The 24,938-nt window shown below is 40.5% G+C and overlaps 1 pseudogene; it reads right to left on the minus strand.

The window, feature by feature from the left end:
- Nucleotides 1-13,074: 13,074 nt before the first annotated feature.
- On the minus strand, nt 13,075-13,156 carry LOC123390856 (annotated as a pseudogene).
- Between the last annotated feature and the right edge of the window lie 11,782 nt (nt 13,157-24,938).

Raw genomic sequence — 24,938 nt, forward strand, 5'->3', positions numbered from 1 at the left:
TCTTTGAAAAGTGATTTGACTCCAAATATCAAAAATCTTTAAAAGTTTTGTGGTCTTTGGTCCAGTAACTCCACTTTGGTGATTCAATTCTAGGAATATTAGAGATAGAAATAGAGAATCATGTTAAGAATATTTGTTACAGAATTCTTCCCCCCGCCCCCAAACCCTTTACTATGGAATATTTATAAAACTGAAAAATTGGAAGCAAACCCAAGTGTCCAAGAGCAGAAAATCATTTAAATAAGTGGCATGGAGTCCTGGGTGTTATACGCAAACAATGAATTGTGGAACACTACATCAAAAACTAATGATGTACTACTGTATGGTGACTAACATGACATAAGAAAAAATAATAGATAAATAAATAAGGTAAGTAAGTAAATGGTAGTACATCCATAAAATATGGATAAATAAATAAGTGTGTGTGTATAATCTTTTAAAATTCCAAATGACATGGGAAAATGGAGTAAAATAGAATGTTAAATGAAAAAAGTAAGGTATAAAATATTGTATATATAGTATGGTCTGAGTATTCTAAATGTAGGACAGACAGACTTGAGGAAACACATCAAGATGTTCACAGTGATTATCTCAGAGAGGTGAAATTACAGGTAAACTTGATTTTCTCTTTATACTTTTCTGCACCTTATAAATTTTCCACAAGGATATCTGTAGAACTTTTTCTTGTAACCAGGAAAAAGCCAGTGGACATTAAACGATGTTTTAACAAAATTATTTGGAAAATTATTTTGCGTACTTTTATTCCTTTCAGGAGATAAACTGGATACTGGTTGAGACCTTGTCTGGTCAAACCTAAGAGCATCAGCTGTTGCCCTTGATCGTTTCTGTCAAAGGCAGAGCTGCAGAAGGAAAAGGACCACAACTCCACTTCTGGAAGTTAAAGTGAGGGCCTGGAACTACTGGATTGCCCAAGCTTTGAACAAGGGATGCCCACACTTAGAGGCCTATTGAGACAAAACAAAATAGATTTATTTCCTAAGCGCAGCCAAGGTCCAAATAAGATAGATTCATACTCTAGCTGTTTTCTTTTTTACTCAAACTTCAGAGGAATTGAAGCCAGAAGACATGAATTCAACCCTTCTTTTATCAGCTGTATGACTTTGGGCCAAGCATTTCATTAGGCTCTCTGAATCTTAAAATTGTCACTTCTCAAACAGGAATAATAAAAGTGCATGGCCAGTCAACTCAAATGTTTTCCATTGTGGGGGAGTCATTTGAAATTGAAATTACCCAGATGAAGGGAGATTATAATATAATTAGACCTTTCTCTCTGCCTGGAAGGACTGTCATTGTCTCTTGTCATAGGAAACACAGAAACTATAGAGAACTACAGGTGTGCTAGATACCAACACCATGTCCTTAGACTGATCTTCTGAAGTTCCACCACCCTTCTCCCAATCCCTTGGGCCCTCAGGCATGTGAGAGAATGTGAACACCGTTACTGAGCTACATACAGCTTGGCCACCTCTGCCTAGTTTCAGAGTGCTTCCTTCATGTGATCTGAATAGAGTTTTAATGCAAATAAGCATACTGTTTGAACCTCATTGGACTATGTTTGCTGTTAGTCACATGTTTGTCTCATTGGGGTGAATAATAGTTTGTAAATATCCAAAGCCTCACTCTTGAAATGTTGTTATGCCCTTTTTCTTTAGTTAATAAGTGTGAAGAGAAACTACTTACAAGGCAGCTGTGTATGTTTTTTAACCAAATGATTTTGCCCTATCAAGCCCAGATGGAGCAGGATCTAGGCTGCAACGGGCAAGGGTTCTTCAAGCATTCTCCAAAGTTGTCCCAGCAAATTCAGGAGGCCTGTGCCAGTTAATACACAAATTGAGAAACTTAACCTAACAAATGAAAGGGTATTGCCTAAGATTTTAGGGAGACAAGGTCTAGGCAAAGAGTTATTTAAGTCTGTAGACCTCAGTTTCTCCAGCTATAAAATGAAAGCTAGATGACCCTTAGGGTAATTTCTTTCTTTCTTTCTTTCTTTCTTTCTTTCTTTCTTTCTTTCTTTCTTTCTTTCTTTTTTAAGATTTTATTTATTTATTTGACAGAGGGAGTGAGAGAGAGAGAGAGCACAAGCAAGGGGAATGGGAGAGGGAAAGGCAGGCTCCCCACTGAGCAAGGAGCCTGATATGGGACTGGGTCCCAGGACCCCGAGATCATGACCTGAGACAAAGGCTCATGCTTAACTGACTGAGCCACCCAGGCACCCCCCTTTAGGGTAATTTCTAAAAACTATCAAGGTCCACTTAGTTTTTGACCCAAATTCCCACACTGAGTGTCTCTATCTAGTCAAGTACAATAAAATTCAATTTCTCCACTTTTCCCTGAGCTCTTTCAGGGAAAGGTGATCATCCTTGGGAGCTTAAGGGGATCCTTGCCCTAAGGATGTCTCTTTAAAGGTCCTCTAGCTTTTGTCTGCCTTCCTCCACACAGGTCAAGGAGTCTGCAGGCCAGAGGGTGCACCCACCAGGAGCCCACCCCATGCTCCCTATATTAGTCAGTTTGGACTGTCATAACAAAATATCACAGACTCAGGGGTGCTTAAATAACAGAAATTTAGTTTTCCACAGTTCTAGAGATGAGAAGTCTGAGATAAGTAGTGTCCCAGCATGGATAATTTCTGGTGAAAACTCTGTTTCTGGCTTACAGATGATTGCCTTCTGTCTATGTCTTCACATGGTCTTTCCTCTGTGCAGAGAGAGGGAGAAAACAAGCTCTGTTGTCTCATCTCAGAAGGACACTAATCCCCCAGGGCTCCAGCCCACTATCTTGTTCTACTGTACTTTCTTAGAGGCCCCACTTCTAAATAAGCCATAGTAGGAGTTAGAATTTAATCTATGAATTTGGGAGTTGGAGGCGTGGGACACAAATACTCAGTCTGTAATGCTCCGCCTCCTGAATGAGTTCCTGGTACCCAAGACAGTGGAATGTTCTGCCCAAAGAGCTCAGGCCACATTGCAGAATATCTACCTGAGATTTTCTTGAGCCAGGTGGCACACTGCCATCATTGGGATGGGTATGGAGTGGGGGTTCTTGGGTTGACCTTGGACACTGAGGTAGAAAGAAGAAGGAGAAGAGGGGAGGAGGCTAGAGGCCAGGGCCTGGGGGCCAGGGGCTGGACACTGGCTTTCTCTGTACCTCCAGGTTCTTGATTTTACCCGTCTTAATGATATGGAGCTCTGAGAATTCTGGATTCCAACCTGAACTTCCAGGTTGTTGAGAAGGTATATTTATATACCTTATATATGAGGTATATATTTATATACCTCAACAATCAATAGGAGGATAGAAAATTTTTAACAGTTTTTAACCTGATAACTTTTAAGTATTTAAAATATGGTAGGTAGGCTGCATAGTTTTTTTCTCCCAGTGCCCTACAGATGTGAGGGGCAGAGCTGATGGCAGGTTGTCCCACTTCCTTCTGGACTCCTTTTACAACTCCAGCTCTGATTAACTAGCCAGTGTTAATCAGGTAATGAAGTTAAGGAGAGTATTATTAGTCTGATTCTACTTGAGATCAGGTTCTTACCTCACTACTTGTTCTTACAGGAATCCTATGTCATGATACTTACATCATACTATTAACTAATAGTTAATCCAGGCTTGCCATGTGCCAATTACTGTTCTAAGCATTTTACGTGTGTTAACTCATTTGATTCAGCAACCCGTAAAATAATATCATTACTATCTTTGTATCATACAGAAGGATGTAGAAACACAGAGAGATTAATAAACTTGTCTATGGATTTGAACCAGACAATTTGGCCTTAAAATCCTGCTCTTAACCATTATGCTATAGCTTCCTCAAATAAGAGCTAGTATTTATTGAATACTCCATGTATACCAAACCCTGTGCTATTGCTAATACTCTGAGGTCATTACTGTCATTTCCTCATTTTGCAAGTGGAGAAAGTACTTTAGGAAGGTGAAGAAATCCCTCCAGGTATACACCCCTAACAAGCCGTGTTGGTAGACTTGAACATGGGTAATCCGGTCCCAAGCACATACTTTTAAACAGACCCATTCTGCTTATTTGATGACCTTTCCTTGAAGAACTCACAGGTAGTGAGGAAAGGCTGGACATATTATTGGGTCAAATGGTGACAGTTACCACAGAAGAAATTCATCTATGCTCAATGAAGAAATAGGCTGTTTTAAGTAATACAGCAATTTGAGGAAGTTAAATGGATTAAGATTGCAGGTCATGTTTCACATTGGGAAATACACTTGCATTTTTAGTTCCTGTGGCTTTGATATGAAATCTCAGAGTGAATCATTACCATCACATTCTGACTTTAAGCATGTCTTCAGTCGTAGTAAGAGTGATTTATTTCTCAGGAATTTATGACCTATTTGAAACAGGTAGGCTCTGAAGCAACTTAACCTTTGGGTCTCTGATATAATGGCTTCTTCCACAAGAAAGAATTTTGAATCTGCCTTTGAGTTTATCAACCAGGAGGCTTTTCTTATGATACCACAGTTTTCCTACTTTGGGACATTGCTCACATCTTCACTGATGTGATTGAAAGCTGGAAAGAAGATGATATGGAGAATGTTCCAAAATACATATCATCCCTCCTCGGTAGACTCATATCTAAAGATTCTCTCAAAGCCACAAAGGTCATTGAGGGTCAAAACGGATGACAGCACCTCACTCTTCTGCCCCAACTCTCATGACCACAACAGTCTGGCATGACATCATTTATGTTATTGTTGCATGGGTGGTTCAGTGGTAGAATTCTCGCCTGCCATTTATGTTATTGTTGTAATTGAGAACCCAGTGGATTCCCACAAGACTCCCATGAGACATCTTGGGTCAGGTGGCTTTGAGTGTTTTCCAGTCCCTTTGGCTAGTGTAGGGCCGTGTTTGTTGATCTTTATTGTCTTTGAAAACATTATTTGATTATGGGCAAGAGCCTGCCTAGAGTAGGTTAAAATATAAACTTATTGTCAATGCAAGAAGAGCGTTAGCTCAAGGTGAAAGGATGGCTGCCTGTATGATGTGATTTCCTGAGAAGGAGCCTATTTCACAGAACAAAAGTACAGCCTCTTCCCTCACACGCAGAGTCCTTCCTGGTTAATGTCTGACATTTCTATTGCCACACTTAACATCTTTAGCTAAATGGAGCCCTATCTATACTCAGGTTTATACCTTTCTTTATCAGAAAGGACAGGTATCTAAACAGTTATGTTCAAGTTATAAGTTTAGAATGCTATAGGTTAAGTTAGGATTGCAAATTTTACTGTGCATCAGAATCACCTGGAGGGCTTTTAAAAACATCAATTCGTGGACTATAACCTTGAGAGCATGTCTAGAGTTAGGCCTGAGAATTTGAATCTCTAATAAGTTCCTAGGTGATACTGATATGCTGCTGGTGTGTGAAACACTTTAAGAAAGACTGGACTGATGGCTCTCATGCTTCCTTCTCCACATTAACACTCCTGGTGGAGGATGCTGTCTCCTAGATCACCAGGACAGTGGCTCTGGCTGCATATTAAATGCACATGGAGATTATTTGACCGTAGAGTTGAGGGTCCATATCTGGGCTCTCTACTCTGTTCCACTGGTCTATGTGTCTGTTTTTGTACCAGTACCATGCTGTCTTGGTGATCACAGCTTTGTAGTAAAGCTTGAAATCAAGCAACGTGATGCCCCCAGTTTTGTTTTTCTTTTTCAACATTTCCGTAGCAGTTTTGGGTCTCTTCTGGTTCCAAATACAAATTTTAAGATTGTTTGTTCCAGCTCTTTGAAAAATGTTGGTGGAATTTTGTCAGGATGGCATTGAAAGTATAGATGGCTCTAGGCAGTATAGACATTTTAACAATGTTTATTCTTCTGATCCATGAGCATGGAATGCGCTTCCATCTTTTTGTGTCTTCTTCGGTTTCTTTCATGAGTGTTCTGTAGTTCTTTGAGTACAGATCCTTTACCTCTTTGGTTAGGTTTGTTCCCAGGTATCTTATGGTCCTTGGTGCTATGGTAAATGGAATCGATTCTCTAATTTCCCTTTCCATTTTTTTTTTATAAAAAAGCAACTGATTTCTGTACATTGATTTTTGTATCCTGCCACATTTCTGAATTGCTGTATGAGTTTTAGTAGTTGGGGGGTGGAATCTTTTGGGTTTTCCATATAAAGTATTGTGTCATCTGCAAAGAGAGATAGTTTGACTTCTTATTTGCCAATCTGAATATCTTTTATTTCTTTTTGTTGTCTGATTGCTGTTGCTAGGACTTCCAGTACTATACTGAACAACAGTGATGGGAGTGGACATCCTTGTCATGTTCCTGATCTCAAAGGAAAGACTGTCAGCTTTTCCCCATTGAGGATGATATTCGCTGTGGGTTTTTCATAGATTTTATGAAGTTGAGGAATAAAATATACAGTGGAAAAAAGATAGTCTTTTCAATAAATGGTGCTGGGAAAATTGCACATCTATATGTAGAAGAATGAAACTCGACCATTCTGTTACCCCACACACAAAGATAAACTCGAAATGGATAAAAGACCTCATCGTGAGGCAGGAATCTGTCAAAATCCTAGAGGAGAACATAGGCAGTAACCTCTTCGACATTGGCCACAGCAACTTCTTTCAAGATATGTCTCCAAAGCAAAGGAAACAGAAGCGAAAATGAACTTTTGGGACTTCATCAAGATCAAAAGCTTCTGCACAGCAAAGGAAACAGCCAACAAAACAAAGAGGCAACCCATGGAATGGGAGAAGATACTCACAAATGACACTCTAGACCAAGGGCTGATATCCAGGATCTATAAAGAACTCCTTAAACTCAACACACACAAAACAGATAATCATGTCAAAAAATGGGCAAAAGATGTGGACACTTCTCCAAAGAAGACATACAAATGGCTAACAGACACATGATTATCATTATCATCATCATTAGCCATTAGAAACATTCAAATCAAAACCACATTGAGATACCAACTTACACCAGTTAGAATGACTAAAATTAACAAGACAGTGAACAACAAGTGTTGGAGAGGATGTGGAGAAAGGGGAACCCTCTTACACTGTTGGTGGGAATGCAAGTTGCTGCAGCCACTTTGGAAAGCAGTGTGGAGATTCCTTAAGTTACCGTATGACCCTGCAATTGCAGTTTACCCTGTAAATACTAGATATTTATCCCAAAGATACAGATGTAGTGAAAAGAAGGGCTACCTGTACCCCAATGTTCATAGCAGCAATGGCCACAGTCACCAAACTGTGGAAAGAATCAAGATGCCCTTCAACAGACAAATGGATAAAGAAGATATGGTCCATATAGACAATGTAGTATTATGCCTTTATCAGAAAGGATGAATACCCAACTTTTGTATCAACATGGATGGGACTGGAAGAGATTCTGCTGAGTGAAATAAGTTAAGCAGAGAGAGTCAATTATCATATGGTTTCACTTACTTATGGAGCATAAGGAATAGCATGGAAGACAATGGGAGATTGAGAAGAGAAGTGAGTTGGGAGAAATTGGAGGCGGAGACAAACCATGAGAGACTGTGGACTCTGAGAAACAAACTGAGGGTTTTGGAGGGAAGGTGGAGAGTGGGATGAGCCTGGTAGTGAGTATTATGGAGGGCACATGTTGCATGGAGCACTGGGTATGGTGCATAAACAATGAATTTTGGAACACTGAAAAAAATAAAAGAAAAAAAAGCATATGGAACTTAAGGAAATACTTTAGTCAGGATTGTGTCTCAGACCAAAGAACCCAGAAACCTGGAGGTGGGGCCCAGGCCTGGGTAATTTTTTTTTTTTTAAGATTTTATTTATTTATTTGACAGACAGAGAGAGAGAGATCACAAATAGGCAGAGAGAGAGGTGGAGGAGGAAGCAGGCTCCCTGCCAAGCAGAGAGCCCAATGTGGGACTCGATCCCAGGACCCTGAGATCATGACCCAAACTGAAGGCAGAGACTTAACCTACTGAGCCACCCGCACCTGACCTGGGTAATTTTTTAAAAAATTCCACAGGTAATTTTATTTGATTATTTTTTTAAAGATTTTATTTACTTATTAGAGAGAGAGAGAGAGCACTAGCAGTGGGGAGGGACAGAGGCAGTGGGAGAGGGATAAGCAGACACCCTGCTGAGCAGAGAGCCCAGTGGGTCTCCTTCCTAGGACACTGAGGTCATGAGCTGAGCCAAAGGCAGAAATTTAACCAACTGACCCACCCAGGTGCCCCTCTGTAGGTATTTTTAATGTGTAGCCAGGGTTAGGAATCTTTGCTCACATGAGATCCTTTGGTGAGGGCGGGTTTGGGGGGGGTTGAATGTAGGAGGCAGAAATTCGTGTTTTAACACCCTTCCCAGACATATTTTTGATACATTCTGATGCGGTAATACTCCTGCCCATTTTTTAACCAGGTTGAAAATCTCCAGATGAAAATGTCCCAAAAGTTAAGACCTGGACATGGCATTCCCAAAAGTGAAATGGTCGGGGACACATACCTAGATTTCTTTTGTGATTATCATTTTCTCCCCCCACCCTCTACGCCCATAATTGTACAGGAGAAGGTCACATATCCAGTTGCAAGTTGGGAGCTGCAGTAAGATAAAGGAGTTGAAATAAACATGGTTGATTCCTTCTGTATCCTCTTCTCCTGCCCCTTTACTCCTCCTTCTTCTGTACTTGCTGGTACCTGGACCAGATGGAGAAACTCACTGGCAAAGACAGCCTCTAGCTCCCTGAGAACTTCTCATATCTGAGGCCTTTTGATGTCAATGACATGAACTCCAGAAACAGGTGAGGTCTGAGTGGGTATGATAGTAAAGGCCCCCTTGGGTCCCAGGGAGGCCTGGAGACAAAGGTGTGTGACCTCTTATAGTAACTGGATCAGAGATTAGATGTTGCTAGACAATGATGCTAAAACCCAAGGTTTCCATTCCGGTATTAACACTCCCTAAGTGACTAAGGGTAAGCCATCTGTCTTCTCAGAATTCCCCCCACGTATATGGTTAAGAAACATGTTAATTTATCTACTAGAGAGATATTGTAAGATCAGCCTACATGTTCTTACATAATCATAAAGCAAAAAAAGAAAAATGCTCATATTCTTTGGATTAGAATATTGGATCAGCCATATTCTTTGGATTAGAAATACTGCCATTTTTAACTTCATGATGTTTCTAGATGTCTAATTCCACCTTTGTAAACACCCAGGAATTCTAGAGTTCGTAATTCTGTAACTGTACTTGCAATACATGTACATATGATTCAGATTTCTGCATAACAAGCACTCCATAAATATTTGTTGTCTAAATGGTGGGTGATTAATCAATTGATTAAATGAAGACATTTTCAAAATCAGATGTACCACTAATAAATAAAATCACAAGCTGATTTTCTAAATGAGTAACTCAATGAATACTTCCTCAGCTGAATTAATTACCATGGTCTACAACAACTCTACATTAGAAATATTAAATATGTAAAATACATAATAAATTTCCAAGTTAATCAGTTTACCATTCATGCCTAGACTAAAATGGTTGCGGTCATACACCCAGAGTTGAGACCGCAGAAACTGAAAAAGCGACAGCTATGTTGGTGAGACCCAGTGATTCCTGCTGTGTTGTGACTGGAAGAAGGTAGTCCCAACACGCCCTTCCCTGCTCTACTTTTTCTTGTTTTTTTTTAATAGCATTTAATGCCTGCCAACATAGTATATAACTGATTTTATATTATATAAACCAACTAGTCCTTAGAGCTCACATTTGTATAGTGAAATTTCAATTTTCTTTCATCTTCTACATTTTCCCATATGTTCTCATACTTGATAATAAGAGCCTTCTGAAGGGCCCAGAAAGAAGCTCATCTTAACAAAATGCAAATTTTAGGTGGCCTTAAGTTTAACTGGCATACAATGTGTTTCTGAAAAATCAAAACCAAAATTGTGTTATGTATGGTACATGAGGATATATGGAATCTGGCTCACAGAAAAAAAATGTTTCCGTGTGTTCTGCATTGGTCAGAATGAACTTAGAATATTCTGTGTTCTGTTCTAGACAACATTATTTTGATGAGACAGGCACAAGCTGGAGTGATCTCAAAATGGGCAGTCTAGACAGTGAACTGGAAATGTTCTCACTTAAAGAAAAATTGAACTCACTGTGAATTTTCATTTTAAAGACTGTGTTAGAATGGGCATGACAGTTGATAGCTCTGGTATAGAAAAGGCAAGTACATGTAGTCTTGGCCAGCTCAGGCTTCTGTAACAAAATACCATAGACTAGATGGCTTAATGGAAATTTATTTATCACAGTTATGGAAGCCAGAAGTCCAACATCAAGGTGCCAACCTATTCAGTTTCTGGGCAGTGTTCCCTCCCTGGCTTGCAGATGGCCCTCTGCTCACTGTGTGCTCACATGGCCTTTTCTCAGCACTTGCAGAGGATAAAGACACCATCCCTACTAAACTAGGACCCCACCCAAATAAACTCATTTAATTTTAATTACCTCCAAAAATCCCTTTGTCCAAATTCAGTTACATTGTGGGTTAGGGCTTGAACATACAAATTTGGGGAAGACACAGTTCAGTCTACAGTACAGTCTGTTGCCCTCTAAAGTAAACATTTTGGGAGGCATGTCGTAACTCACCATAAGAAAGCTTTCTAACTAAAGCTGTTCAACCTTGAATCCAGTTGCCCACCCTCTGAAGCCGTGACCTTCCTATCACTGGAAGTCAGAATTCAGTTCAAAGAACCATTCTTGTAGTGATGTTGGGGAGGAGATTCCTGTAGTGAATGGACGTTTAGAACAGAAGACTGCTAGGGGCTCTACAATTCAAAAATTCTAGTATTTAAACTTTTAAATGTTGCTGTTCTACTAGATTTACCCCAAGTTGTCCTTCTCTTGAGGGATTGAAACCATATGTGGTTATTTTGGCATAATAAGAAAAGTTCAGTAAAAGGCTTAAAACAGCAAAAGTCAAACAATATTGGATTAAGTAAAGTTTCACAGTTCTTGGTTTTGCAGAAAGCAACAATATATCTATGATCCTCATCTGGATTAGGTGTGGATTTATGATTTTGTATGGGGTTGGGAGGAAGTGATTTAAGTAAATTCTTAAACTGCATCCCAATCACTGAGAGTTACCAGTTTCTTAAGAAACTCAAAGAGATCATTAGTGGATTCCATGAATAAGCTTAGAGGTGTCTAATGTGTAAAATCATTTCATACCTAGTGATTGGTAGCCTTTAGGCAGAAAAAGCCAAGAAAAAGAAACTAGATTAAGAAAGAAAAATAAGAATATTCTTTCACTGCTTTTCTTCCAGAAATTACATGGCCTCTTAGTATGACTGCCACATGTAGTAAATTTTCAATAAAAACTTTCAGTTCTGGATGAGCCAAAAATACTTGGCAATCAACACTATGTATTAATTCAGAACTCTGTTTTACTATGAGCTGCATTATGGTCAAAGTTTATAAAATATGGTATTTTACCTTAATATAAAATATGTTTTGTGTTTTCCTAAAAATTGTGTCAGTGAGCATAAGACAAATGAGTTAGTTGCTGTCGATGCCTTACTGTTTAGTAAAATGAGTTATACTCTTAAGAATGTTTAGCAAAACATTCAAAAAATATCCAAAAAAGGATATCAAAAGTTGTATTTATCATGAGGAGAGAATAGTTTCCATACAAATTAAGAGCAATGCTTCCAATACACATCAGTCAGGATCCAACAGCATAAAACATGGTTCATAGTGATGGGTTTTTTCCTCTCTCTCTCTTTTAGGTCCTTGGATGCGGGACAAAGATCTCCAAATTGGTACACATATTTTATTGATGAGTCCTAGTTCATTAGCCTGTGTTGACTTATAAAGAAGAATCTTTGACTTGAACTTGATCTCATGGCCTCCAGTAGTAAGGTAACCATGTAATTTATATGTGAAAATGACCAAGGCACTTTTGTTTTTTTTTTTTTTTTTTTTTTTTTTTTTTTTTTTTAAAACGAGATTCTTTTTTTTTTTTTTTTTTTTTTTTTTTTAAAGATTTTATTTATTTATTTGACGGAGAGAGATCACAAGTAAGTAGAGAGGCAGGCAGAGAGAGAGAGGAGGAGGAAACAGGCTCCCTGCTGAGCAGAGAGCCCGATGCGGGACTCGATCCCAGGACCCTGAGATCATGACCTGAGCCGAAGGCAGCGGCTTAACCCACTGAGCCACCCAGGCGCCCGACCAAGGCACTTTTGAAAGTGAAAGGGGACATAATTACACTAGTTTAACAGGGGTAAAAAGAAAATGTGTGGGCAAACCAGAATATTTGGTAACCATATCATAGGATACATTACAGGGTGATACCCCAACCTCTATTCTACCCCAAATGATACTCTAAGATAGTAGTCCTCAAAGTATAGTCCCAGACCAGCAGCACTAGCATCACATGGCAACTTGTTAGAAATGTAACCCCAGACCTTTGGAATCAGAAACTCTGAAGTAGACAGGGTAGCATTGTGTGGCTTTTAGGATTCCTCCCATTGATTCCAAGGAATGTTAAAGTCTGAGATCCACTGGTATAAGCCAGTCATAATATTCATTTCCTTCATCAGGGTTTAGAAACAGGAAGGTCTAAAGCGAGTTTGAGCCAATGAAATATAAAAAAAAAGGCCAGCTGGAGATTTCTGGAAAAGATAAATCAATCTATGTCTTGTTGAACAAGGGATTATATTGCCTTACGGGTTGAAGACAAACGATCTGGGAACTGTAGAGGAGACACTTGAAAAGACATTGGCTCTGTTTGGCTGCTGGATCAAGCTATCCAGAAGTCTTGGATGTGGAAGAATTCACTGGTTGAAGCCATTTCTGTTTCAACCAGGGGAAAGCATCCTTCCACACCAGCACTCATTCCCACTTGTCTTGAACTAGCCTTTGCAGGTTCTTCTCCTGCCTTTGCAGATTATCTTCTCCCACAATGCCATCCTTTCTTTCTTTTCTCCCATCTCTCCCTACCCCTTTTCTCATGTCAGATCCCCCCCCTTCCTTCAAAGTCCAGTTCACTGCCTCCCTCATAAAGACTCTACCCCAACTTGTCTCTTCTTCAGAATTCAATTTCAATTAGCAATAATCGCGCCTCGGATAAACCTCATTGGCTACGATACTGCCACTGCGCAAAGCTTCAGAATTCAATTTCACTTGCTTTCCGAAACACTGATCTGTTTTCATCATATACTACCTCTTACTACTGTGTCTCCTGTCAAAGCTCCTTATCATGTGCAAGGACATGGCCCCTGGCATTGGGTGTGACACTCCAGGATGCTCAGGAAATACTCAATGGAGATGGTGATTCCTCTGGTCAATGGAGATGAGGGACTGGCACCAGTTTCTGCCTTTGTTAGCAGGTACCATCCCCAGGTCATAGGTGTTCCTTGATTGTGACCACCACATCAAACCCTGCCTTGATTACAACTTGATTCCTACCTTGGCTAAAGCTAGAGTTAGACACCTTTATGACATCCATGAGTCAGAAACCCCAGGAACGAAAAGAGATAGGTTACCAGGTGAATGCTTGGCTACCTGCACAGAAGAGGACTTGAGGTCAGGTCTATGCAGTGAGTAGAAAATGGAGTTGCTGGACCATCCTTAGCATTGTTCTCGGGATTTGCTCTCTTCAGAAACTGGATACCACCACCTGAGTTGCATTGGTGGCAGGAAGCTACGAGTGAGGACGGATGTGAGCCAGAGATTACTCTGGCTCCTAAGAAGGCAGCATAGTTTACCGTGTGAGGAGGTGGGTTTTAGAATCAGAGCACCTAGATTTGACTCTTTGTAGAGCCTGCTGTCTACATGTAATCTTGGGCAAGTTATTTGACATCTCTGTCTCTCAGTTTCCTCATCTGTAAAATGGGGATACTAATCATACATTTTCTGACATGAGAAATACACAGGATTGTGTGTCTAAAACACTTAGCTTCCCCCCTGGTATACAGAAAGTGCTCAGTCCATAGTAATTCTTAGTGAGCCAGGCTCTTCAGGGCTCAGTGCTGGCTTCCCTCCTCCCTGTGAGCATGGGGGAGGAGGGCCTGACACTTCCCTGTTCAGAGGCAGGGCAGTGGGTGAAAGGTGAAGAGAGGAAACTGGAATCTCAAGGGCAGTTGGAGAAAGCAGGCTTTGCCCTGCCTTTCTGCAGCACTGAAGCTGTGGTTTAGCATCTGAATCTAAAACTGACCAGTATCCTCAGCACAACACTTTTCAACCCACCTTCCCCAGAGGCACTGGCACAGAGAGTCAAGGGCAAAGAGCGGAAGTGCTGGGGTTGCTACTAACTCCTTGCGTTACCTAGCACTTCCCAGCTTAGAAAGTTCTTTCCCATCTTTTCTCTCATTTGGCCCTCAGCTGGTCCTCATGCTGTAGCCAGGGATTTCCCTTCTTAGGCCCATTTTACCCATGAGGAATCAGAGTGATTGTGTGACTTGCCAAAGGCCGCGCAGTCAGGAAGTTACAGAGCCCGGACTCAGAGATGTTCTGACTCCAATTTAGTCATCAGCCCATCCCCTGCCCATATGCCCTGCACATGCAGTCAGTTTTCTAAAGAAAAGCATAATTCGTATGTTCTGCAGGTAACATTATTTGAGCCAGATTGTCAAATACTGAAAAGCTTCTCACCTCTCTTTCCAGGATCCTTTGCATAATGTTCGAATATGAATCTGGTTCCCAAGAAAAAGAGTGGACAGGTCTGCTTTCAGTTACTTAGTTATGCAGAAAGTATTTACTGTCATGCCTTAACCTGAAGGAGGAACCAAATCCTATTTCACTTGAGTGTTTGCCCAGATCTCTATTTCTTATGTAAGAATTCATAATTCTTTTTTTTTTTAAAGATTTTATTTATTTATTTGACAGACAAAGATCACAAGTAGGCAGAGAGGCAGGCAGAGAGAGAGAGGAGGAGGAAGCAGGCTCCCCCGATGTGGGGCTCGATCCCAGGACCCTGAGATCATGACCTGAGCCGAAGGCAGAGGCTTTAACCCACTGAGCCATCCAGGCGCCCCAAGAATTCATAATTCTTAAATAAATTCATAAATTCATGAATTTCTTATGTTAATTCAAACCCAAGTCCCCATATTTGACTGTCATGATTCTTTTCTTTCCCTTCATATTTAAGGAAGGAACCTGAAGTGTTTATGAAAATTGCAAGAGGACAAAATCAGATGGGAAGGTTTAGAGATCTAGGGTCAAAACAGTGTGAATTCACTGCAACAGGGAAGGATTCTAATAGAGCACTTGTTTGAAACAGAATCTTGGTATGTGAATCATCTTAAGCAAGCAACTCTGGTTTGGGACAGCTGATTCTTGTGCAGCAGTCTTGTTCTCAGACTGGCTAGGAACTGAAAATGTGGCCACCCATGGAAGAACAAGTCTTAGTCTCTTAGCCATCCATACCCACTGTTGTAAGTGGCATAAAGAGCCTGGACTTCAGGATATTACAGACCTGACTTAGAATCCTGCTTCTGAAATTTACCAGTTCTGTGGCCTTAAGTAACTTCCCTAGCTTTTCTGAGCTTTGATTTCCTTCTTTCTTTCTTTTTAAGGACTCTGTTTATTTACTTGAGAGAGAGAAAGAGAGCAAATGAGAGCAAGAGCCCAAACGAGGAGAGGGCCAGGGGGCGAGGGAGAAGTAGATTCCCTACTGAGCAGGGAAGTGAATGTGGGGCTCAGTCCCAAGACCCTGGGATCATGACCTGAGCCAAAGGCAGATGCTTAACCAACTGAGCCACCTAGGCACTCCTGAGCTTTGATTTCATCTGTAGAACAGGAGAATAGTACCAACCTTCCAGATTGGTGGGAGGATTAAGTTAATCAGTTTAAGTAGATAGAATACCTGGCACATAATGGCTGATTAGTAAATGGTAAGGATGACTTGTTTGTGTAAGCAGTTAACAAGAATTATACCATGGCAGTGGTTTCTAAACCATATCCTTACAGATAATACAATTGAATGATATCAGAAAAATGACAAAAATCCATTGGTTACACTCAGCCTGAACAATAATCCCTCTCTGACCTGATGCATCAGGCTTAGCCAGTTACTCAAGAACCTCACTCACTTGCAGACAGAAGATTCTGCGTCTTAATGTGACAAGATCACTTCAGGATTTAACATCAGATCTAGGCTGTTCCAAGGCATTCATTTCTGTCTCACATTTACTTGATGTGATCAGCTCTTATCATCCCTCTTCTGGCATTGACTATTTGTTCGAACCAAGGACTAATTGGAACTAATCGGCAAGTTCTAATTTTCTCAACTGCAAAGAAGTTTGGATATACAGTAAATTTTCTTTTTCTTTTTTTTGTATTTTTTATTTTTTACTAACGTATAATGTATTATTCGTTTCAGGGGTACAGGCCTGTGACTCACCAGTCTTACACAATTCACAGCACTCCCCATAGCACATACCCTCCCTAATGTCCATCACCCAGTCACCCCAACCCTCTACAGTAAATTTACTCTTTTAAGCTGTGATTCTGAAATCTAAAGAGAGCCCTGCCTTGACTACTTGCCCAATAGGTGGCAAGAACTAGAAAGGTGAAAAAAATCTCCTCATCTTTACAAAGGGCACCTACTAAAAAAATTGCTGTGTGTATGTCTGTATCTCTGTGTTTGTGTGTGTGCGCGTAAAGATCTGACATTTATGTTTTCATTGTTATTTTGAGACCCTAAACTGCAGACTCCTGCTTATCTATCATAGTTTATTAATCAGTATGTAGGCCATTCTGTGACTGAATTTAATAATAGTAATAATCATATAGCAATAATAACATATCTTCTCATTTATATTATTTTTCCACATAAAGCAACTTTTCATATATATCTTACTTAGATTTCATAATAACTTGCTGAAATAAATTGTATTCCCATATTCCAGATAAGGAGGTGGCAGTTTAGATGAGACAAGTAACCCACCTAAAGTTATAGAAGGAATAAGTGGCAGAACCATGTGGTCTTCTATCTCCTCATCCCCGGATTCCTCTCCAACCCATCGTCTTAAACAACAAATCGTTACTGATTGTACAAGGTGTCATGACTGCCTCTAGTTGCCTAACTGGTTGCTTCCACCAGAACCAGTAGCCACCCATCCCATGATCAGTGCCGTGCACTCTTGCACATAATGTGATGACTGGGAGTCTCAGAGACTGACACAAAACGTGAAGTCATCGGAAGGCACAAAACAGTAATTAAGAATTCTCTCTATTGGTGTTATTCCTTTTCTTCTGGAATGTTAGCTTCATAAATGCTTTCATAGATTTTCCTTTAAGGCAGCTTTAATGATGTGATCCATTTCCTTATGTAAGAAAGGCTCAAGAATATTGGAACTCATTACTTGCCTCAAAGAAGAAAATATTTTGTTTGGCACAATGTCGACTGTTGGCCCACAAGTTCAACCTGACTGTTCTACTTAGAAGAAGCACAAATGAGTTTAGATCTACAAATTCAGGATCTAAAATATTTTGGCCAAATGCTACAGAAATTGCCCCCTTACAAGTGAAAATTCCAATCAAAATGAAAAACACTTTGCATAGAGGCAACACTGTACATTTTTAGAGATGATTCCAGGGCCTGCTGAGGGTTTTCAAAGCTGTACAAGGGCAGCTTTTTCCATCCATGATCTGCCATACTTCTAATTAATTTTTCCCATTGTTTGGTCTTTTAACCCAAGGTAGCAAGTTTCTTATGTCATGAGGGAACATGTGTTGGTGTCTGAAGTTTTTCTGTTAGGGAATGTGGAGAGAGGGCCAAGTGGGCCAGATACTTCTGGCAAGTCTGAGCCTTCTGTCCCCTCTTCCTCTTCCTTACAAGCCAAACCCCAGAAGCCACGCAAAGAGGGGCTTGAGGCATAGCTGTAGGAAAAGCAAGAGTACCGAGGAGCAGTCTCGTATCTGACTCTTTCCAAGACCAGACCCAGGCTAATGTGAAGTTATCACACCCTCCAGCTATGTCTACTGCCACAATCTATATCTGTGGAATCTGTTGGAAGATTTCATTGAGCTAATAAAAGCATTATGAGTGTAGTCAGTAAAATGAGCTTTTAACAACATGGGAAATTGCTTAGGCCATAATGGTAAATGAAGAAAACAACACAAAAGGGATCTAGAAGTAAACAATATTCTTAGAAAATAAGATTTGAAGAGAACACACCAAAATGTATAACACTTCTGGACTGATAGCACTGTGGGCTACTGCTGTATCCTGCCCAGGATACATTCTCCCTCCAGGAAATAATCCCCTGTATTTGCTTCAGTGAACCAGCCTCCCCTCTTTCTCAGACAAGTGTCTTGGGTAAGCTGCAGAGGTGGGATCCAATGGACTAAAACTAATCATCTTATCTCATTCCCTCCACCATGGTTTGCACATGGACATGTAGCTGAATTCGAGTCAATGAGACATGAGGAAATGTTTGCTAGAATTTGGGGGAAAGGCAGACTTCACTCTTCTCTTATTAAAATGGTAAGTGATGCTGAATTTCAAACTGTACCAGTCATTCTGTTACTGTAGAGTGAAAGTATGGTAATAATGCTGGTGACCCCTGTGTAGAGCCCAAGGCTCCAGCTATACTGTCCAGTCTGAGGAAGGAGATGGAGAGAAGCCAGGTTTTTGGTGGCATCATTTGAGCCCATGGATCAAATCTAGCCTGGAGTCTCTGGAGTTCTCAGAAGTGGTATTGGGTTATTTTGTCACTTATAGTATAAGAAGCTCTAATTAATACAGAAATTGATACTGTTTTATTTTATTATTTTTTTGATACTGACAGTAATTTAAATTATAAAAGTAACTTTTCACTCTGTTTTTATAAATAGCTGTTCCCATAGTGTTTTAAGAGCACAGTCTTGGGATTCAAACCCCAGAGTCTTTAGTAGCAACAATGAGACCTTGGGATAGTAGCTTTACCCACTCTGGGACTCGATCATCCCCTCTTTAAAAGGGGGCTTGTATTTCAGCTGTGCAATTCAATTGCATAGAATTGTTGTGAGAATTGCTAATTAATCTATAAAACACTTAGAAAATTGTCTAGCACGGGGTGAATACTTAGTGTTTGTTATCACTCTGATTTTCACACACAGTAATCCCCAATGGCCGAGTATGATGGATAGAAAAGATTTTTCTTCCAATGCTCTCTATCCCATTACATTTTTGACAAGCTCAAAATATCAAACGTCATTAGAAGGTATTTGTGAAACAGGTGGTGAGGTGACAGTGTGGCATAGTGAAAGAGCATGATTTTGAAAGCAGTTAAGACAAAGGTACCAGTCCCTGGAAATGAATTTCTAGCTGTGTGGCCTAGGGCAGCTGTTGAAATTCTCAAAGATTTTGCTTCCCCATATATAAAATGGGAATGACAGCACTTTCCACACTGGTTTATTGCAAAGATTAACTGGGATATTAAGTGCCTATGATAGTGAGTTCCTGTCACACAGCTGGCACTCAAGGAAGGGCAGTATTATGAGTAGTTCTTTAAGCACTGAAAGTTTGTCTCTGATCAGTTAGAGCAAATGGCGTAAATTATTCCTATCTGGAAAAAAAAATCACTTTCTCTTCTTCTTAAAATCAAAATCACAGTCAAATGATTTGGAATCATTTTCTGTATATACGGTTGGATCATTCAGTCCACTGGGAGCCAGAGACCCTAGAGGTTTAAATATATACTGGGTTTCCCTTCTCCCACCTCCTGCCATTACACATAGACACATGAAAGGAATTGTCCATTCTTTCATTTCTTGTTTGGCCTTCATACATGCAGAGAATGGCATGGCTGAATTCTAATAAAACTATTTAATAAAATAGGATGCATGCTATATTTAGTCTGCAGACCCTCTGTCACACAGCTCTGCAGGCAGAACCAGAGCTGGACACACAAAGTTCAGTGCCAGGCAGCTTTTAAATGTTTTTCCCCCTTTATTTACCACAATCAAGAGTGTGGGCTGCCTTGAATGTCCCTGGAAATTTTCTACATGACCTCTGAGACTCCGTTCCCAAGTCACTGAACCCTTGGGGAAATGCTTTGTTTTAAGCTCTGGCCCGGGTACTTGAAAACAAGTTTTCATTGGGTTGATCTCTCCCCTCTTCTCATTCTTTACACAGCAAAAATCACGTTAAGGACAGCAGATACTCTGTATTCTAATTTAGGGTTTCTTACCTATGACTGTAATGGCAGATGTGAGAAGAGGAAGCATAGATTTGGGAGAGCTAAAAAACTTCCTTCTAGTATTCAACTATTTTAGTAAAGTTCATTCCAGATTATGTTTTTTCTCTTTGTACTCTTCATTTACTAACTTTTCCCCCATTGCTTCAGAAAAATGATCACAGCATTTGTAGGGAATAAAGGTATCAAACTCTTGGCTTTCAAATTCCAAAGGCTTGGTCAGGTACAAGAAGGATCTGGGCAGAGTGTTTGCTCACCAGTGTTCATTGCCCCTTCTGGTAACACCAGCCTCCCACCCATATCCCCCTGCAGGCCAGATAAAGACTTCCCTAGTTGGGGAGAGCATAAGTAGATAAATGAGTGTAAGCAAGGGAAGTAGAGAGAGTGAAGAAGAAAAGGACCCTCTACCATGTCCTTTACCTTGAGGTTAGTTCTCAGGTGGGGGAAAATGATGGAGCCTCATGATGATATTGGGGATCTGTTACTCTATGAAATCCTGGGAAGCAACAGCCTTGAAGTGTTTCCTAGCACACAGTGTTTTGACAGTAGTAAGTTAAAAATGGCCACATAGAGTGCTATTGAGTAGGGAAAGCTTAAGGCAGCCCCTCTGAATCTCCAGCAGCCCCAGAGAGGCACAGGTGAAGAGCTGAATTGCCCCTGGACCGTCAGGAAGGGCACAGGATTTAACTGACAAAGGGCGCAAGGGGTCTTATAACACTGAGTCACGAAAGTAGAAAGTGGCGTGGACTATGCACACCATGAGTCCAGGTGGGTCAAAGACAGAATCTACTGTGGTGGCCGTGACACCCAGAAACCAGAGGGGTGCCATTGTTGGTCGTCTCAACAGATTGTCAGGCCTTGTCAAGACTGAGGACAGAAGCCCTTTCCTACTGCCCCAGAAGTTAGCTCACTCTGGAGAAAAGAAAGTAGAGGAGATCATCTGGAATCATTTGCATTCTTTTGCTGTGAGTTTCTCATGGCCCAAAGCAGGGAGAAGAAGTCAGATATATTTTGGGGGGTGGAGATAATTCCCAAGATGAATATTGAAATATGGTAATCAAGTTGGGCAATGAAAGTAAAGAAGGCAATGATAGGGCAAGGGAACAGAGTAAAGCTGTCTTTTCTTGGCATAGGAACAGGAAACAGTATATTGGAAACTAGCCCAGGAACCATTAGCAAATTGGTAATATGACAGCCTGGAGTTGGAGGTTATGATAAAGATAAGTTTGGAGAAGTAAGTAGAGGGCAGGTAATAGAGGACTTTTATGACACACAAAAGTGGCTTAGATGATAGAAAGGCATTGAAAGAGATGATCAGATTTTCAGCATTGTGCATGATGGGTTTGAGGGTTTCATTCTGGTTGTTTATTCCTCCCTGACAAAACTTAATAATTTAAAATAACATTACGTATTACAGTTTTGGAGGTCGGGAGTTTGGGCAGGGCTCAGCTGGGCAATCCTTCTGCTCTGTGTGGCACTGATTGGCACCACAGTAGTATTCCTCTGGCGGTCGATCTGGTATGGGTGTTACAAGATGTCCTTATATTCATGCCTGGTAACCGGGCAGCTGGGCCCCTGTCCCTCGCCATGTCATCTCAGCCCTTGCCATATGGTCTCACAAGGAAGTTGGGCTTCTTCATGGTGGCTCAGAACTTCCACGGATCAAGGTGAAAGCTTCTCTTAAAGGTCAGCCCCTGAACTGGCATAGAGTCCTTTTTCTGTACTGTGTTGATCCGTGCCATACTCAAGCTTAGCTAAATCTGCTAGGCAGGGAAACAGACTTCACTCCATCCACAGAGAAGTATCAAAGAATATCTGGCCTTTTTTAACCCACTGCAGGGTGAGAGGATGTGAGACTGGGGTAGAGAGAAGTACAAGAGTTCTTAGAATCCCCAGTTCCCTAAGTATTCTTGTGCGAGCACTTCCAGATGTTCTCTTAACACCTTTCTTGTGGCACTAGGACATGGCTGTAATTGCTGGCTTATTCACCTCTTTCTCTCATTAGACTCTGAGATTCTCAAGACCAACACATGTTTCTTACTCAGATCCATATCTAAGTGCCTGGCACATAGTAGATGTTCAGTAATTATTTATGGAATAAATGAACTGGATAAATTGGACCAGTTGGGGTCCTCTCAATTCTTGGGTCTTGGAACACCAGAGCAAGCTCCTATTTGATATAATCCCCTTCTCCAGATCCAGATCTTCTTATTGACTTAAGAAATGCTGGATTTGAATGTATAAAGATAGCATTCAGTATGAACACATATGTAAATAGCTTTCAGCTTTTGCCTCCTGTGTTAGTTTTCTTTTGTGGTACAACAGATACTACAAACCTAGTATCTTAAAACAACACACATTATCTTCAGTTTCTGTGGAACAAGAGTCTGAGCACAGCTTGACTGGGTTCTCTGCTTTGGGTCTAAAAAGGCTCCAGTTAGGGGCACCTGGGTGGCTCAGTGGTTTAAAAAGGCTCCAGTTTGTTGGCTGAGGATGTTATCTTATCCGAGGTTTGATGTGGCAGGATCTACTTTTGTTGGCCAAATTCACTTCCTTGAGTTGTGAAGACTTCAGTTTAGTACTAACTGTTGGCCAGAGGCCATCCTTCATTTCTTGCTACATATCTAACAGCTCACAGTATGGCAGTCTGCATCATCAAAGCCAGCAAGGAAGAAAGAGTCTCTTCCCAAGAGAAGTATTATAATTTCATACAACATAGAGGCCAGCACATGGCAATTTGATTTGTCAAAGCTACAAAAGGAAGACACTAGTAAGATGGGCACTGTCATCTTACATAACATGGTCCTGTGCATCCCTTCTCTCATGGAGAAGAAATCACACAAAGAATACTGAGAAGCCAGAGGTCATAGAATTTATATTAAGAGTCTGTCTGTCATGCCCACTTAAAGCAAACTAAGGATTCTCATAATTTAAAACATGAGCTAGATTAGCTTTGTTCCCAGTTTCATTTGACTCTGACACTAAATTCCATTTATTATTTGTTGATCCTGGAAAATGATCAAACCTTAAAATTCTAAAGGAAAAACAGGAAGGACAATTTTCAAGAAATTCCAGCTATCTCAAGAAGTATATTTATTTAATTTTTGCCTTTTCAGTGGGTACTGCCAACTCCTCTTGAGGAGACAGACACACATTTGCCTAATCCAGTATTTAATACAATTAGTACCAAATCTCTATCCAAATTCTAGGCAAAAGCCTGGGAACTCTTGGCCATACAAGTCCATAAAATAAAATATTTTTTTTAGAAGTTCATGTTGGGGGGTACCTGGGTGGCTAAGTGGTAAAGCCTCTGCCTTCAGCTCAGGTCATGATCCCGGGGTCCTGGGATCGAGCCCCGCATTGGGCTCTCTCCCTGCTCGGGAGGGAGCCCGCTTCCCTTCCTTTCTCTCTGCCTGCCTCTCTGCCTACTTGTGATCTCTGTCTGTCAAATAAATAAATAAAGTCTTAAAAAAAAAAAAAAGAAGAAGTTCATGTTGGTACTTTCTTATCTGGTTTATCTGGTTTTAGTATAAGTATCAGACTTGGAGCCAAGGAATCTATTTTGTAACTGAAAAGTATTCTTGCCTATGAGGGTCAACAAAGGAAGAACCTTTGCTTCTCTAAAAGTTGTGTGAGAGTTAACAAAAGCAAAGTATGATGAAAATCCTCAGGATGACACTCTGAAGCTAGCCTGGGCTATTGCAAAGTTACAGTCCCAGTACCTGACTTCCTTTTTTTTTTTTTTTTTAATTTTATTTATTTATTTGACAGAGAGAGAGAGAGAACAAGTAGACAGAGAGGCAGGCAGAGAGAGACAGAGACAGAGAGAGAGAGAGAGAAGCAGGCTCCCTGCTGAGCAGAGAGCCCAATGTGGGACTCCATCCCAGGACCCTGAGATCATGACCTGAGCCAAAGGCAGCGGCTTAACCCACTGAGCCACCCAGGTGCCCCAGTACCTGACTTCCTTATCCTGTGTATGTGTCTGGGAAAACTATTGCATCTCACTGCTGCTCACACTTCTGCACCGGCCTTTCCTGCTCCCTGAAAGCCCAGGGCTATCTGACAGGGTTTCCCAGAGGTCTAGTGTAACAAGAAGCTAAAAGCCCTCTGCTTCAGTTTGCATCTATGTTTAACCTTTATTCAGAGTAGTATTTATTTCACTTCTAACTCTCTTGCTCTACTAGTTGTCCATTACAATGAAATAAAATAAGAAAATACTTATAACATTGAGAAGTTTCTGCTTAAATTCTCAATTTTAAAATAATAGCCATAAAACTGTTGTGTTAGAAATCAGAATATGGGTCACCAGCGGCTTTGTAATAACCAGAAGGAAGCAGGAGGGGTTTTTGGGAGGTGTTGGTCATATTCTTTTTCTTGATCTAGATGCTCATTATATGGCTTTGTTTGGTTTGTGAAAAACCTCCAAGTTGTGTTCTTACTGTATGCACAGTGATTGTGTGAAATTTTTGAAGTGGGGTCACATTATTGTTTAGTTTCATTGCTGTGAAGTGAGTTTGCCGTGTTTTTGAGCTTGGAAATTTAGTTACAACTTGATTTAAGTTCATATTTCATCCCAAACTTAGTAAGTAGATTATAGTATGGCTGAAACTGCTTCATTTTGAAATTTATTTTGAATGACTTTTCATTCTGCTTGGTGAATTAGATGCTATTAGGTTATAAAGATTTTAACACATACAAAACATTGTCCCCAATTCAACATTGATTAAATATTTAATTGAAAAAATTTTCTAAGGTATTTTATGC

Source organism: Mustela putorius, unplaced genomic scaffold, assembly GCF_011764305.1.
Source record: "Mustela putorius furo isolate JIRA1106 unplaced genomic scaffold, ASM1176430v1.1 tig00000145_pilon_pilon_pilon, whole genome shotgun sequence".
In the NCBI taxonomy this organism is placed as follows: Eukaryota; Metazoa; Chordata; class Mammalia; order Carnivora; family Mustelidae; genus Mustela; species Mustela putorius.